The sequence below is a fragment of the Hetaerina americana genome, unplaced genomic scaffold (assembly GCF_022747635.1).
Source record: "Hetaerina americana unplaced genomic scaffold, ioHetAmer1.1.p SCAF_4, whole genome shotgun sequence".
Taxonomy (NCBI): Eukaryota; Metazoa; Arthropoda; class Insecta; order Odonata; family Calopterygidae; genus Hetaerina; species Hetaerina americana.
In genome coordinates, this window is record NW_027286985.1 from 57606233 (window position 1) to 57623599 (window position 17367).

Genomic DNA, 17367 nt, shown 5'->3' on the forward strand with positions numbered 1-17367 from the left:
AGTGCCCTCCACAAAGCACCTCAAGTAGGGATCGAGATACCTCTGAAAAATATTCAACACCGCCGGGATGACTGCTGATCGGAGGGTCCCGGGTTCGATACCCGGGGAAGGCACTCTGGGCACCTGCAACTCCACCCAAGCTAAAGTGATTTTTTTTGGGTACCAGGTCTTCCTGGGAAACCATAACCGGCGCAGGGAAAGGAACTGGCCCCCCTACCCCGATGTGTGAAATTCACACGCCTTATAGGGCTTAGTACTGGGTGAACTCTACCATCACCTACTAAGCCGACCTTCGGGTTGATTACTGTGTTTATGGTTTTTTTTATATAGCAACAGCTACCGTATTCATTTCAGTAATTTGGCGGAAACAAATTAATTGAGATGTTTTCCACAAAATAGGCCCTCGAGAATAAAGGGATTGAGAGGTCAAACAACTTCCAGAAACGCGTTTTTAAAGTTTGTCACGGTAAAGTAATGCGTCCAGCCCGTAAGGTGCGTGCTTCGGTGGCTCGAGCTTTCTGCATTCGGGCGCGATAATACGAAACGTGGAACAGGTCACGTACTATACGCTCGAGAAGCTGAAGCGGGCGCATTTAACTATGTTCAGTATGCGTAAACTTCATTAAACATCGCCAGAGGCATTTGTAACCATTTTTATTTCCTGTTTACCCAAGCGCTCTTTAAATCCTCTCTCCGTTGCGCAACTTCATGGACTAATCAGAACACCAGTTCAACAAAGAGCATAGTAGAATTTGGTTGTAGTATTTAGGAGAGGCGACCGACAGCTGAGGTCATTTGCGCAATTGGGGATGGAAAGGGTGGAGAGAAACCCGGCGTCGGCATTAGCCTATTCTTTACGAAAGACGCCAAGGGGTCCGCAGCTTAACGTCCCATCCGACGGACTCACTCAATATGCCCTCCACAAAGCACCTCAAGTACAGATCGAGATACCTCTGAAAAATATTCAACACCGCCGGGATTTGAACCCGCGCCCTCTGGGTGGGAAGCCAGTACGATAGCTACCGCACCAATCCCGATCCCCTCTATTTGGTATCTCTGACTTTAATTGCATATTGTGTGTGTATGTTAATACATTATCATATTGAATACAATTCATATTTTATATTATTATTTAATTGCAGTTTATATTTTTTAGGCAAGTTGGGGTTACTTAAGAATTCACTTATTGAGCTACAACCGTTTTTCAAGATACAAGCGAGTTTTCAAGATAAGTTACATATCTGCGAAGCAACTGACGAAAAAGGATGGAAATGATGACTTTCCTGGAGATAATGTATTGATTTTTGGGACGTCAGCGTGAGGTAAAATTTGCTCGTATAGCAATCCAGCCAGTAGAAATTAGTGTTCAAATAATTCCAAATGGCCACCCGAAATCACAGTGTATCAATTTCGTAACTAGTGTGCTTCATTTATTGGTGAAAGTTAGGGTGCGGAGGTGAGTACGTAACCTCCAGCTGCTTTTGGATAAATGCTAAACTGATTTATCCTGTGGATATATTATTCTGGGGATAAAAGCTAGTTACCTCGAGATTTATAAACCGTGTGTAGGGCTCAGCCATACTACTAATTCTATAAATAGGATAATGAACTGTACCTATATGGAACTAAACAATTTTAACTTAGTTATTGTTAACAATAGTCTGCATCAATTCGATCTGCATAAATAGAATGTAAGCATACCTTTAAGTGGCCTTTACCACCGGTCACCTTCCGGTAATCGACCTCATTCTAGAAAGCACTATATCACGAACTGATGTGATAAAGGAAAATGACGGTTAATCATCACTTCCGCCCAGATACCTAGGAAATGAGCTCCTAAAACACGTACAATTACTGCGATAGCGCGCTGAAGCGCAATGCGAACGCCAGTTGCGTATTGAAACGTACAATGTTAAGTTAATACACTTCACATTTTAGTGGAAAAAAGAAAATTTTCTATGAATTCAAATTTTATGTAATTACCGATAAAATACAATACTTGATAACGTTACCTTTTCTCCGTTTATAAGTTACACAGGTATTTTATCATAAAAAGCCATGGTGCCCTTTGCTTCTACCTCAGAAATATATTGAAGCATGAAATGAAAGTGACTTGCGAATACGACATTAACATTTGGATTTTATTAATTAACTCTCTTCTCGCAGAGTTCATTTCCGCGACGTTATTTCTGTGTTCATTACTTCATTTTATTTTGAAGGTTCCTCCATTTCGGAACCCCAAATGAAAACAAAAAGAAAGCAATAATACATGATATTATGATAAATGGATGAATTACAATTCAATCGAATAACCTTATGGCGTATACAAATTACTCCAATAATCTCATTTTAAGTTTTCGAATGAATCTAATGCCGAGCCCCTCTACTCGTGTTTCCTAGGGATTCTATTACGTTTTTGAAAAAATACCGCTGTAACCTATGTTTACTACCAATATTAATTCAGTACTGTAATCTAAACGTAAACCTTCGATATGTGAACAAGTTTTCTAAGCTGTTTAAGGAATCCTGAAATACAACTCTAAGATAGAGCTATTTTTATTTAACCGTAATGGAAAGCCCGTATGTTGTAGCCAGACTAAAGATAAAAGAATGACTAGTTAAACTTGAAATCTCCCCGTAAGAGGCAAACCGAAAGAAAATTACGTAATCACCAGCACGGGAAATAAATTTTTCTCCAGTCCAATGCACCCATTTTATGGCTTAAGCACGCCATAATAATGTTATTGAAGAGATAAACCCACAGCGGTTGACGTAGGCCTAAAAGCATTTAAGTAAATAAGGCGATGAACTTTTTCGTGGCGCATTAACCCCAATGAAATGGGCAATTTTGATCATTACCGCGTTGGCTCCTGATAGAAAAAAAATGACTGAACGTATGACAAGTAATCGCACGTTAATGTACCAGAGTGGTGGATTTATTCGTAAGGAAATTATCTGGTGAAAAACGAAATTGAAGTAATTTTAACAAAAAACTCCAACTTTCTAAGCAGAATCATAACCAATGGTGGTAAATGAAATATTTACTCTCTCCTCAACGGATCAAGCGTACTGGAACGTAATATTTCGATTAATAATTAACTCAATTCATTTAATAATATATCTTAACCATTCTCTGATATGCATCAGCATGCATATACCTAAATAGTGTGGGGCCATAATAATTCCTTTATTGTCATTGTTAAACTCGCTTGTCCTCTTCGCATCTTGTTAGATTTTCTCTGAACTTAATCTAATTCTTTTTGCCAAACTTTCTCCCAAGGATCCCAAATAATTGCGGCATATTACCTAGGCATATCAAGAGTAAAATTACACCTCTCTTTTGCTTTCTCATTACATTTCCCCACCACCCGTTTAATGAACCGGAGTTTCTTTAAAGCGGATCCGTATTTTATCCCCACATGTGCTCCCCGTGAAAGGCGTGGTGTGAGAACTACTCCCCAAATATTTAACTTGATCGGCCGTAGTTTGCACCTAACCCTCTATTTCATACTAAATGTCCTGATCGCCACTTTCTTTTTTCCAAAATTTCAAAACTGCGCATTTGCCTATGTTTAGTACTAAGCCCTATTCCTTACATCAATACGATATTGTGTCTAAGTCTCTCGGGAGTAGCTCGCGATCTAGTTGGTTCCTAATTTCCCTGTATACCACCCTTTGTCTGCAAAGAATCTATGGTTGCTAACTTGTGAGCCTGACTAAGGCATTAATGTATATTAAGAATAGTAGCGGCCCTATTACACTTCCTTCGGGGACTGCCGAATATACGAGGGTCATCCGGAAAGTAGTACCCGTTCGTGCCGCATGAAGTGCTGACGACGCGAGTAGCCGCTGGACGAGGTCAGATAGCTTCAGTGGCTTGTCTGCCTTCTCTGAGCCAAGTTGCGTGACGCTAGCATTGCCTGTGTTGTTTCTGTGATTGTTTACAATGTTTAAAAAAATTGAGAACGCCGCCAGTTGTGAAGTGAGGGCAGTGATTAAATTCCGCAATGCAAGAAACGTTCGCCCATGTGATATTCATCGCCAATTAAAGGAGGTGTATGGAGACAATGTAATGGACGAGTCGTCTGTTCGGCGGTGGTGTCGCAACTTCAACATGGGGAGGGGGAACACACACGACGATGAGCGTTCGGAGAGACCGTCTGTCATTACAGACCAACTGGTGAGCTCAGTTGACGAATTCGTGAGGAACGATCGGCGCGTCACAATTGATGACATCTGTGAGCATTTTCCCAATGTTTCTCGAACAATTGTTCATGAAATTGTTAAACACCATCTGCATTATGCAAAAATTTGTGCAAGATGGGTCCCTCGCGTATCTCAATGAGCTGGCGGCGAAGGACTATGCAGCAGGAATACAGAAACTTGTCACACGTTATGACAAATGCCTTAATTTGCTTGGAGATTATGTTGAGAAGTAGTTTAAAGTATCCTCTTTCAAATAAAATTTTTTATGTTTGTTAATATTTACTTTTGTGTCTTTATTTCACGAACGGGTACTACTTTCCGGATGACCCTCGTAGATTACAATTTTCTGCGTTCATCTTTCCAGCCTCTTTTGGATTTCTGCCAACAATCTTCTCTATCAATAATAGGAAATAATTGCTGGTGTTCCTGGAAGGAAACATTTATTAGTCATGAGGGATTTGAATTTGAGGGTAGTAGGCGAAGGGGGGTCAGTAGTAAAGGGATCATGGTTTAGGAATAAGGAATCACCGTGGAAAGAAACCAGTATAGTTCTCCGCGAGATGAAGACTAAAGATAAAAGTCACTTAGTCTCAGCAACAAAATAGGCGCATTTATACCTGTAAAATCCCCTGGTGATTCAGGAAGATGTCAGTTGGACTATATAATGGTTATGCACACATTTAGCAACGAAGTGATTAAGTCACCGCCCAGTGGGACCGTTTCCCAGGGACTGATGCGGATGAAGATCATGATTTAGCACTACTGATGTTACTTCAGATTCAAAAGGTTAAAACGGGAAGACGATTGAGGAAATGAAAACTAATCGAAATGTCACGGGAGGCAATAGAAAAAATGAGTGAGGACAATGAACCAGTACAGTAGAATAAACTTGGGGAGATTCAAAAAAGTATATCGAGAGTTACCAACAAAATAACGGGAGCAATTAATAGGAAAAGACAAATAGCAATGGATTACCAACAAAATGACTTAGAAAGTAAGATGAGAAAATGAAATGGAAGAATTTATACTCAGTAAGGTAGAAGGAAGCATGAAGAGTTGAACAACGCACTGAGGCGGAAATCTAACAGGACAAAAGAAGCGTGGTGGAAGACAGGGCGAGAATATGGAAAGTTTACAAAGGAAGGATGAAGTTGGTGCACTGTAAATAAAGGTGAAAGCACCATCCTAGAGAAAATGCTTGCAAAAAACTAAAGGTAAAATAGGAATATCATTACTTGAACTAGAAAAGATTCATGATAGATAGAATGATGCATTGAGCACTTATATGGTAAAGACTTTCCGCCAGCAAGCTTAGACATACTACCTTGATCAAAAAGTTCCCGGAATAACCACCGTGTGGCGCTCCCATCGTTCCGATTTGAGTTCTGTTTTTTTTGTTAAATTGGTACATCTGTTGTTGATATTCCCTTTAAATCTTAGTGTCATAACTTGACATTTGCAAAAGTTACGTAGCCAAGAGTACATCTATCTCTGTGTGTGTTGGCGATTTTTTACAATTTCAGAAATGGATTTAAATTTGCAACAACAAACTTGTATTAAATTTTGCGTAAAAAACGGATTTAGTGGCGCACGGACGTTGGAAATGTTGGAAAAGTGTTTCGGCAACGATTCTCTAAAAAAACGGTCGTTTACCAGTGGCACGAGCGGTTCAGAAGTGGTCGTGAGTCAATCGAAGATGATGAACGCAGTGGCAGACCATCGACATCGAAAGTCGGTGAAAAAATTGATAAAGTAAAAGAAATGTTGGTCAATAACCGCAAATTAACCATCAGAGAAATAGCGGAGGACTTGAACATTGCCTATGGATCCGCCCAAGACATTGTGGTTAATGATTTGGGTTTCCGTCGTGTAGCATGCCAAAAGACCTCAATTTCATGCAAAAAAGAGACCGTGTTGACGTCGCAAAAGACATGATTTGCGAGGCTGAATCCGATCCCACCCACATTCATCAAAGGGATCATTACTGGAGACGAGACGTGGGTTTATGAGTACGACACGCAATCCAGACATCAGGCAAGTGAATGGCGTTCACCAAATGAGCCGAGACCAAAAAAACCACGTCGTTTTCAGTCAAAAAAGAAGGCAATGCTGACGGTTTTCATGGATTACAACGGTGTAGTGCATCATGAATTTTTGCCAGAAGGCCAGACAGTAAACAAAGAGTATTATTTGGGCGTTATGAGACGTTTGCGTGAAGCAATTCGCCGAAAGAGACCAGAAATGTGGGCAGAAAACTCGTGGATTTTGCACCATGATAACGCACCGTCGCACAGTGCTATCATTATTCGTAATTTTTTGACGAAAAATGCAACAAATACCATCCAACAGCCACCGAATTCACCTGATTTGGCTCCCTGTGACTTCTTTCTGTTCAATCGAGTTAAAAAACCATTACGGGGAACGCGTTTTAGCAGCCGAGAGGAAGTAATGGAAAAATCGCAGTACGCACTGATGGACATACCGAAAACCGAATATAAAAAATGTTTCGAGGATTGGATCAAGCGCTGGCATAAGTGTGTTGCAGTCGATGGGGATTACTTTGAAGGGGACAATATAGATTTAGATGAATAAACTTGTATTTTTAATTTTCTGAATAAATTCCGGGAAATTTTTGATCAAGGTAGTAGGAAGAGAATGTGACGTACGAGAAGATAATTTACGGCCGGGTACTCTTGATGGCAAGATCGAAAGAGGCATTAAGGGAATTGAAATGAAGTAAGGTTGTTGGATATAGAAAACATCCCTATAGAACTACTCGAGGTTTCAAGAAAACTTAAAAGGAAGAATTTTTCTGGGTTAATTCTTCGCATTTTGTGAGAGGAAGTTTGCCGGAAGAATTCCTCATGTCAGTTTTAGTTCCCATTCCTAAAATGGGAAAGGCAACCGCATGTGAGGACTATAGAACAATATTTGATCTCACATACATGTAATGTGATACTAAGGATCATCAATGAGAGGAAAACAAACGATATCTTGGGGATGGTCAGTTTAGGTTCAGAAAGGGGAGAGGCATGTCTGAAGCCATATGTGAGAACACTGATAGGAAGGAATATAGAGTGTAATCAGGATTGACGAATCTTTGTTTGGTAGATTTGGAGAAGGCATCCAAACCGGAAACTCGTGTATGTGACATAATGATCCAACAATATTTTATTAATTGCTTCCCATGATATGTTCGATTCAGTAAAAATACTAAGAATTTGAATGGCACCAATTCCAAATCCCGAGTATTGAATATGTGGATTACATTTAATTTAATAATAAAATTATCCGTCGGGAAAAAATTAAAAATATAATTTCTGAGGACCAGTATTATGACACGTCATGTTTGTCATTATCTAGCTTTCACTACCTGACTAGCATCAAATGTGTATTACGACTCCCTTTTAGGACCTTATATACTGTTCCACGTCCAGTTTATTTAGTTTTGGGCTTAAGTCTCTCATAAAGGCCAAAACTGAAAGTTATTCATACAATAAGGCTGTGTTCCACTGGAGGAAGTTTAACACGATATAGTAAAAGTCAATCAGTCAAATTCGTTAAGAAAATGAGCACTAGTTGAACAATGATTGAAATATTCCATTTTCACCATTAAAATTGTAAACTTTGAATAGAAGAATTCTTTGATTCCAATTCATCTCGAGAATTGAAGAAATCCAAATGCGTTTGAAAAATTTGTATTTTTCATAGGGCAATTTCGGTTGAAAACGAATTAATAGTGTCACTTCAATCTCAGCTATTCCTTTCTCGCTGATCGTTTTCATTAGGCGCACGTTACCCCATTGAAAACAGCCATAAACAGAGTATTTCTAAGTCCTACTTGCAGGCATAAATTCAATTTATCCTATCTGGCTTAAAGACTTAAGTGTTTTCAAGCCCGTCCGCACAAGCAACCAAGAAACTTGTTTTCCCAAGGTTACGTATCATAAAGCATTTGGTGACGGTAATTGAATATTTCCACGCTTAAGACGGTAATTGTATACGATATATTTCCTCTCTCTTGGAAGACCTTGGACGAGGTTGTCCAACGAGAGAGCAGCATTTCAGAATTTGAGAGTAAGAAAGCAACTAAACTAGTCGAGCGAACAATGGATTGGCTAGGAAAGGTAGACTGCGATCTTGGAATTCTCGAGAGGGGAACAAATTTACCGCCGCCGACAAGACAGAATAGGAATTTCGTGGGGCGATGAATACATAGTATGCTAGGGAAAAGACGGGAGTCGACGAGGAAGTTGGTTGGTTCAAACCCAGGATCACCGCCGCTTCATATACAGGACGGTCATGCACTTCCCCGATTTAGTTAGAGGGATAGGTCTGTGGACAATGAGGTACATTGGACGAATTCTATCAAACCAAATCCTTCTGAAGGAGCGATACTCAATTTTCCTTAATGCTAGGGCAATCCCTTTCCAATTGCGAATGCCAGAAAGAAGATAAGGTTATAATCTTCCACCCTCACGAGGGGGGGGGGACAGCGATAAGGATCCTATTGAACGCATGGCAGAGTCAGCTAAGGGCACTAATATCTTGTTTAACATTCCGATGGGATGCCCTTCCTGCTAGTGCGCGCCAACTCAAACTGACGAAGAAGTGGAAGATAACGATGTTTCAAACCACTTATGAACTTCAATTTAAACATTTACTCGTATGCCTCACGAGAATCAATGTTAAACATGGCCGTTTTAAAAGAGCTTTCGACCTTTAAAAAGGCATTTTGTCTTAATGAAATATCTTCTACGTTTGGCTCAAAGAAAATTCCGCAACTTGATACTTCCAATAAGAAATAAATTTTATGTTCCGACTTTTATATTGTACAACTATTATAATTTCTTATAATGGCAATCAAATAGTTCATATAAGCTTTTTTTTTCTATTCTGAAGCTGATAATTTAGCTTTCACGTGTAAAGCATCAATTATCTTATATATGCACTTTCTAACATTAACGGTGCCAAGAAATCCGCATACTTTCAGCTTTAATGTTACTTTGAAACTTACAGTTTTAAGCTAAGATCTTGTTCTAAAAAGTTGACTCATGATAGTGGAGAGTAAAAGAAAAAATGAGCTCAGTAGAATTCGGCCAGAATTCGAACTGCTTGTCAGAGAGTTATTGGTTTACAATACAAATTTCTTTGGGGTTAAAACGGTTTCGAGTCTCTTATAAACTCTGCTAACATGGATTTAAGGCTTTTTCATTTTTAATATCTATTTATTTTTAGTAATTCATTTGAGGTAATATGGTGGTGCTAAAAATTGAACAGCATTGACTTTCCTCCTACGCGGCTCAATATTTTAGTGACTTTGCAACTTGGAAGCAATTTTTGTCAAAGGAAAATCGCAGTCTCGGTTCATGACTGAATTAAATAATTTGAATGATATATCCAACCTGAAGAATAAATGAACTTCTTTAAGAAATATACCAACATAAGAAGTCAAACATAAATATTTATGTAATACCGAAAACGCTTACACATTATCTACTGTTGGATAATAGATGAGTATGCGCGGGTTTTCTGAGGAAAATCCCCAACTGTGACTCATTAGCATAGTCAAGGTAATCACTGAACAAAAGCATTTTAAATGTCAAAATTTTGCCGATGCATTAAAAGACCATCTTGTGGAAATAAAAGTCGCAAGAATGGAGAGATTTTACGGTCCTCCGAGAGTTGAGGGAACGTCCGAAGTGCTGTGCTTTCTCCTTGCGACAGTCTCTCGCACCCACTTCGTCCTATATCCCTAAATTTCTTCTCTCCTCCTCATCCTTTCTTCTACCATTTCCCATTCTTAGCCATTCCTGGGCCCCAGGAATATCCATTTTCGGGCCTTTGCACTCGGACAATCAGTTTCTCATCTATTTCCGAAAAAGAATATAATGTAAACCATCGCTATTATCACTCATAAAATCGAAATGACACATGAAAGATGCAAACTAAATCTCTTTTATGAGTTCATATAGACTTCCCTGGCATGGGATTCTCTTCCATGTTTACTAAAAGAGATGGTTCTTTCCAGTATTAGAACAGGACTATAATTTTGCTAATAAAAAATTATAACTTACTGTATATTTTTATGAAATTGATGACAATTTTAATATGATTCGCATAAAAATGGGCGAAATAAAATCTTTAAGTTATAATAGCTATAGCACTGCATTCCGAAAAAATAAATGCGATCGTCGCGTGTGTTATTCAAATTCTAATTGCACCCCAATTTTCATCAACTCGTACCTTGCAGAAAATAAAGGCAGGAGAAAAGACTATGCGAAAAAATACAGGGAGACAAGGTATTAAAAGCAGTAACGAAATTTTATCATGAACCTTTCTAAACGAATGCTAGGTGGAATTTTGCAGTTTCGTGATTTTACAAACTAGTTATTGTGATTCTCTGCGATATCTTTTCCATCTTAAAATACGTGAAAGGGAGGCTAGTTTCCAGAATATCGGCAGAAAATTAGCATTCCAAATATGTAGATTAATTGATTTATACGGCAACAAAATTAAAATAATTCCCTAAAAAATAAACAGTAGATGCACACCTTTTTATCGCTTCTGAAATTCAAAACTGATATGCTGAACATTCCAATCTCAATAATTGAAATTCTGTAATTAACTTCAAACTGATTTATTGTATTCGACCGTGTCTCTACAATTTCCCAGGATGATATCGTAAATGAAAAATCACACAACTTTGGTGAACTTGAAGGTGCCCAGATGCGTTATACGTAATCGAACCCGGACCCTCAGATCAGTAGTTTAGCACTATAACCACTCGGCACTACGAGGCATGATGAAACTACTTCTTGATGTCTGAATTTGCGGGTTATCTGGAAACGTTTTCTACCTTGATAATATAAGGTATACGTAAAAAAGAGGCTCTTTTCTCAATGATAATGTGGAGCGGAAGTTTCAAATCTGTCGTAAAATGTTGAACCTAAAAACAGAAATGTGATAAACAAACGAGTTAATTTAAAAACACATTCTACTAAAGCGTGTTTACTAAATCAGTCGTAATGAAAGAACAGAAGATAAACACGATGAGTGGAAATTGTCCAATATTACAAGAACTGGCTGGAAGAGGAACGCGGATATCCCGACTACTTTTCCAGGCTAAAGCAGATTCCGGATACCAACCAGGAAATTCACCCACTACAAAATTAAATTTTATTTTCGGGGCCCATTTTCACACCTTAACTGTAGGTGTACCAGAGTGCCAGACTAAACAATATCCCTGATGTGATGTTCCCCTCGAGATGCATTAAAATGTGGAAAGGTAAGACGCCTAACGACGCGATAACAAATCACCCTTGGACGAGCTAGAAACATTAAATTGTGCAATAAAAATCATCTTATCAACAGGTCTAAAGAGCATTGCACTTATTTAATCGTGTAGCACACAAGACGGAGATACATGGTGTAACTCCGGCAAATCGCTCCAAAAACTATTCCTATGACGCAGTGTATTATAAAATTTTGTTAAAAATAAATTGTAAATAATATACAATCAATAAGATTTTTATTTTAAGCTTAAAAATAAAATTACAGCGGATAAGCGTGCAAGGGAAAAAGGAGGATGATGATGGAAGAATGTATTTGAAATGTTTCCTGGAATCAAAAAAGGTTAATCGTGGGATTATGGAAAAGAATAATATTTGTCTCTTCGAATTTATGTGTTTACCGGAATTCTTCTCACCAAACTTGTGAATCTTGAGCAACCCGATTCCGCCGCTACCTGTCGGGGTGCTTATGTACGTATTGTCAGATTGACAGAACGAAAATTTTCATTCCACTGAGCTGTATGATCATTTTTACCAAATATAATTTCTTCTTTCTCCGACTACATCGGATACAGTACATACATACCAATTAGGGAACCTTTGCGCCTTTTCCAAGGATGGATTCCTCTCGAGTGTTGTACTAACCAGTAGTAGCACACTCTCAATGACACCCATGGAATAATTTCTCTTCACAAAATGGAACAAGCACCAATTGGACGAGTATCAAAAATTCTCTCTCGGCAATGGCTTTAACCCTCATCTCAGCGGCACCTCTCAATTTCTCCACCCTTCTCAATTTCTCTTTCAGACCACACAGAAACCGTTGGCCCCACGATAAAGCTCATACAATATCAATACGGAAAGATTTCGTGATCCTGTGGGAGGTGTGTGTGTGGATAAAGGCAGGGTAGTAAGTGACGCCTCCAAGGACCAAAAAATTAAAAATGAAGAAATAACGCAGAGGGTGGAGGAAGACCAGCCTTGAAAGCTTTGCCGTACCCTCGACGAGACGGAGTTGCCGATGGACCCTCCCGGCCCCTCCGAGCCTTCTAATCCTCTTACTCTACGGCCTCAAACTCACTCCATACCGCTCCCTCCCTCCTCTCCTGTATGTAGCCATTGCTTTACTGGACAGGAGTGCGATGAGAGGGCGTTGCCTCCTGCTTCACTTGCACTGTGTAAGACGTACGTCAAGATTACTTGCTGCTACTTTTGGCAGCGATTAGTTATTATTTTTGTAGTACTGTGCCGATATCGATAGGGTGTATTGAAGGGGTTATTACATACCAGACTAATTGTGACTCGAAATACTTTTGCCCTTGCGCGGTCGGACAGCGTTAGTCTGATACCAAATCGTTCATTGGAAAATTGACATCTTAATTCTATCTGTTCTACACTTAATCTCTCTAATTTTACTGATATGACATCTCCAACTGGAGTACGATGGGGTAATAACATATTTTCGGTATAATTACGCAAGAGACATCCTTCCAATTTATGCAAGAGATTGAATTTTTAATTAAATCTTTGCTCCGTGAGTGTTTCCTCGCCTAGCTCCTCTAATAATTTAGATACGCCTCCAAGTTAATCATTACGACGCTTTACAAATCTAACTGCTCTACGCCGCTCACGATCTTATTCGGCAATCAATCCATCCTAATGAGGATTCCATATACATACTAGCAGCATATTCTAAAGTAGGCCGAAACCAGCGAATGGTAACATTTCCCCAATACACTTCCAATAAATTATATTTTTTAAGTTAGTAGACATGTTCCCTAACTGTAGTAGTAGTTTTTATGGGAGGCGACCGACAGCTAAGGTCATTTGCGTCATTAGGGATGGACAGGAAAGGATGAAGGGTGGAGAGAAACCCGGCGTCAGCATTATCCTGCTCTTAACGAAAGGCGCCAAGGGGTCCGCAGCTTGATGTCCTATCCGACGGACGACGTACTCACTCAAAGTGCCCTCCACAAAGCACCTCAAGTAGGGATCGCGACACCACTAAAAAATCTGTCGTCGCCCGTATCTGCATCATCCAGGAGAGGTCTTGAGTGAGGGAAACGACGCATTGGAACCCCTGGTGGAACAAAGGAAGGGCGGATGGATATGCTTCTCCTGCGCCCTACGGTCGCCCCTTCGGTGATACCCTCCTCATTAGAAAGCACTAGATTAGCACTTTTCGGCTTTAACACTACATCAATACGTGGACCAGAAGAATGGAGCTTCAAATAAGATAATTTCTTCATAAGAAGAAATGTTGATAAAAATATTTAAAATCTAAAATTATATTTGAACATATATTGATTTCCACATTTCGATTCTATGCAGCCAAATATCGAAAAAAGTTCAGAAACCTATCATTTCTCTTCGAATCCATTCGCCGCAATGCACGCGAAAGCCAGAAGAGGTAAAATAAATGGAGAAAAACATGATACAATCTTTCTCTAACACTATTCAGCAATTACCTTGAAGCGGTGCATGCTTCGAAGGGGCAACGAGAAAACCAAAAGTAAAGTCCATCAAAGCCGTGAAGGTGAATTCGGGAGAAATTAACATGTCCAATTTCATAGATTACACCAAGTTTATATTTGAAAACAGGGACAACCTGCGTGCTTACTTTATCTCATTTGATCGATTGTGTGCCACAGTGAGTGAATTGCGCAGGGCAATATACCCAAACAGGTTGTGCCTATCACAAATTCTCCCCCATTTCTGGTGATTAGCAATTCTGAGAATGTACTACATGGTGCCCTCATCCTTCACTGAGGGGTAGTCGTATTCATATCTCATTTACACATTTTCACTGCTTCACCCTCTTGCAACTTATAAATTCTATATCTAAATCAAATACATTGCAAATTTTAGGAATGGAAAAAATCTTGAGAAAGGCATCCAGTTGGAATGAGAAGTATTTCGAAAAAGGTCTTCTAAATCTAACCCCTAGGCAGGCTAACTAAAGCTTGATCATCCATAATCCTAACCATTTTTATGAATTCCCCTAAATTTCATTCCTACCTCTTGTTCTTCCCATGCCTCTTTTACCATTTCCTCCGCATATAAAGTGAATAGCATGGGTGACAATGACCTGTCTGATCCAGTGCTGCTCATTAAGATCTGCTATCTGCCACTCATACCCGAGTAGTCTTGGACAAGTACAGGTTGTGGATAAGTTGCCTATCCCTCCAATCTACTCTCCAGTCTGCATAAAATTTTTAATTCTACCAAATTTACCCATTCAAATATCTTCTCAAAATCTATGAAACAAACAAACTCATCTGATTGTTTTCTATGTTCAGCTTGATTAGCAAACTAATCACTGCTATGGCATCATATGCTTCTTTCCCCTCCCTGAATCCAATCTAATCAATTCTAATTTTTCATTTGCCCTCATCTCCATCCTCTTATTGATGATTCGAGTTCCAACTTAGCTGTGAAGAAAAAGAAACTAATTGCTCTATAATCCTCACATATGGTTGCCGTTCCATTTTTTGGGATGAGAACTAATTATGATCTAACTAAAACCTCCAACCAAACTCCTCCCTCAAAGATGCTATGGAGTAGTCCATAGAAACTCTTCCTCCCTCATTTTCCTAATCCCTTAAGCATTCTGAGGTAATATGAATTTTGTAAAATTAGGCCGTGGGGGTAAAATGAAATACCCCCAAAGCCTTATTTTCTTTCATTGCCCTTATTGGACTTTCTATTTTGCGATCAAGTATGCCTAACTTTAAGCAATCCTCATTTATGTGATATTCTCTTTCTATGTCTAAACGGGCTGGCCTAATAGCCTTATAATACAGATCCTCTAAGCATTCTATTAATCTATCTTAAATCTTTAGCCTATTTCTATTTCCTTATCTCATCTATCTTCCTAATCATCTCGCCTGTAAGCCCTGGTTTCCCTGTTTTTTTCGCATTTATTTGTGACCAACTTTCAATATCCGTTTTGTGAAATGTTCCCATTTTTCTTCTTTTTTTACCCTGTCCTTGCTCATAATTTTCTACACTTCTTTTTGCCCCAGATAACACTTCTACATTCCATTTCCTAATCTGTCTTCACTAGCGAGATGCATAGGATGCCAGTGAAGGGAAAAGAGAGTAGGTTTTAAAAGGAGAATGGTAACAGCCAGGTCCTAGAAAGAATATTAAGTCGGCTGACTTAGAAATAGAAAGCAAATGTAATGTAGGCAAGGATAGCTGGGGCTAGGAATATAACAAGATAGAAAAGGCATTAAAAGACACAAGGTATTAGAAACGGATAATATCTCTACAGTGTAAATAAAGAGGGAAAAATTGAAAAAAGAGATTTGTTGAAAGTCTGAGTTATATTTATGAGGAAGGAGTGTAGTCAGAAGATTTCATCGGAACAATTGTTATTCCCATCCCATTCCCAAAAAATAAAGTATCTGTATGCAAAGTCTATAGATTGGAAAGTTTGATTTCATATGTGGCATCTCTAAGGTTTGTATTCTTTTGTTGTCTTTATTAAGTACGGTCCAGATTTCATAGGTGTATAAGAATTCAAGATTGGCCATATGAAATCCAGAATCATTGGTAGTAACTTCATAATGATAATGTCAATTTGAATTGAGAGTAAAAACAATAGCAGAGCACAACTAATATGCTTTGTACACTCGATTTGGTTTTAAAGTTTTTCCACAAGAGTTGTAAACATTTTCCCTGCTTGGTTTGATAGATAGATAGATCATCAAGGGTAAGTGGCAGTTATTTATCAGTCATTTGAATCCAAACTTACATTATGCATTGCTTTATCATTTTGCTTCTAATGTCAGGAGTTGCTAAATCCTTTTTTTCTGATTAGGTGAACTCACAATAGCAAGCCCTCTACTAACTTAGGGATTATTTTAAAACTACACCATATGGTCATTGGTGGGTTATGGTAAATGGTGGGTCTTTTAAAGAGTTGGATAGATTTATTCACCATAGAACAATACATGATTGCATGGGCTTTGTTAATGAGTAACAAGGCACTTTGAAAAAGGCACTCCTGCCTGCGCTTATGTCCATTTTTGAGCTACAAAAGCATGAAATATTTTTGGCAAGGTATGAGCATTTGTTGAATTCAAGCATCTTTATCTTTATTGTTGAAATATAACACCAGGTATATTTACTAGTACAAGCTGCAGATAAGTGAATAGCACCTGCAACCTACTCCTGTCTGCTGAGATACATGCACATTATTTTGATAGCCAATTTACTCAGCTAAACTCCTCAAATGTCAAATGGAATAGGGATGAAGGACATAATAAGTGGCACTTAATGGTCGTTGATCGAGTGCTGAAGACTATGGTAGAGGGTAGAATATTGGGGAGAGGCGGTAGAGACTAGCAAAGAGCAGGTATATTGGATAAAGGGTGCCTGGAAGTATGTGGATTTGAAGAATGTTTTATTGTAATTCAGGCATTAGAGTATTTCTTTAATATTATGTCGGGTGCAGTCGGATAATGCTAAGAGTGAGATGGACACATTGTGGATAGACATCCCGGGAGTGAGTGAATTTAAGTGGGCCAAGGTCAACAACTTCTGGAGCAACTGATACATAGTGATATACTCTGGAGATATCCAGAAGATTGAAGAAGAAGGCATCGTACTGAAGAAGATATGGGCCAGAAGAATCAAATTTTGTGGGGAAAACAATGAGTTGATTCTGATGATAAAGTCAGAGGGAGAGCCCATGAATACGGTGCTAGCAAATGTGCAAATATATACCAATGTCCAGCCATCCAGAAGTATTTGAAAAACTGGAAGAGGTTCCAGGAGCAGTAAAAGGGAATGAGAATGGAAGAGAAGTGATGCAATAAGTCAATTTATCACATGGTAGAGACACAAATAGAAATTGCTTTGA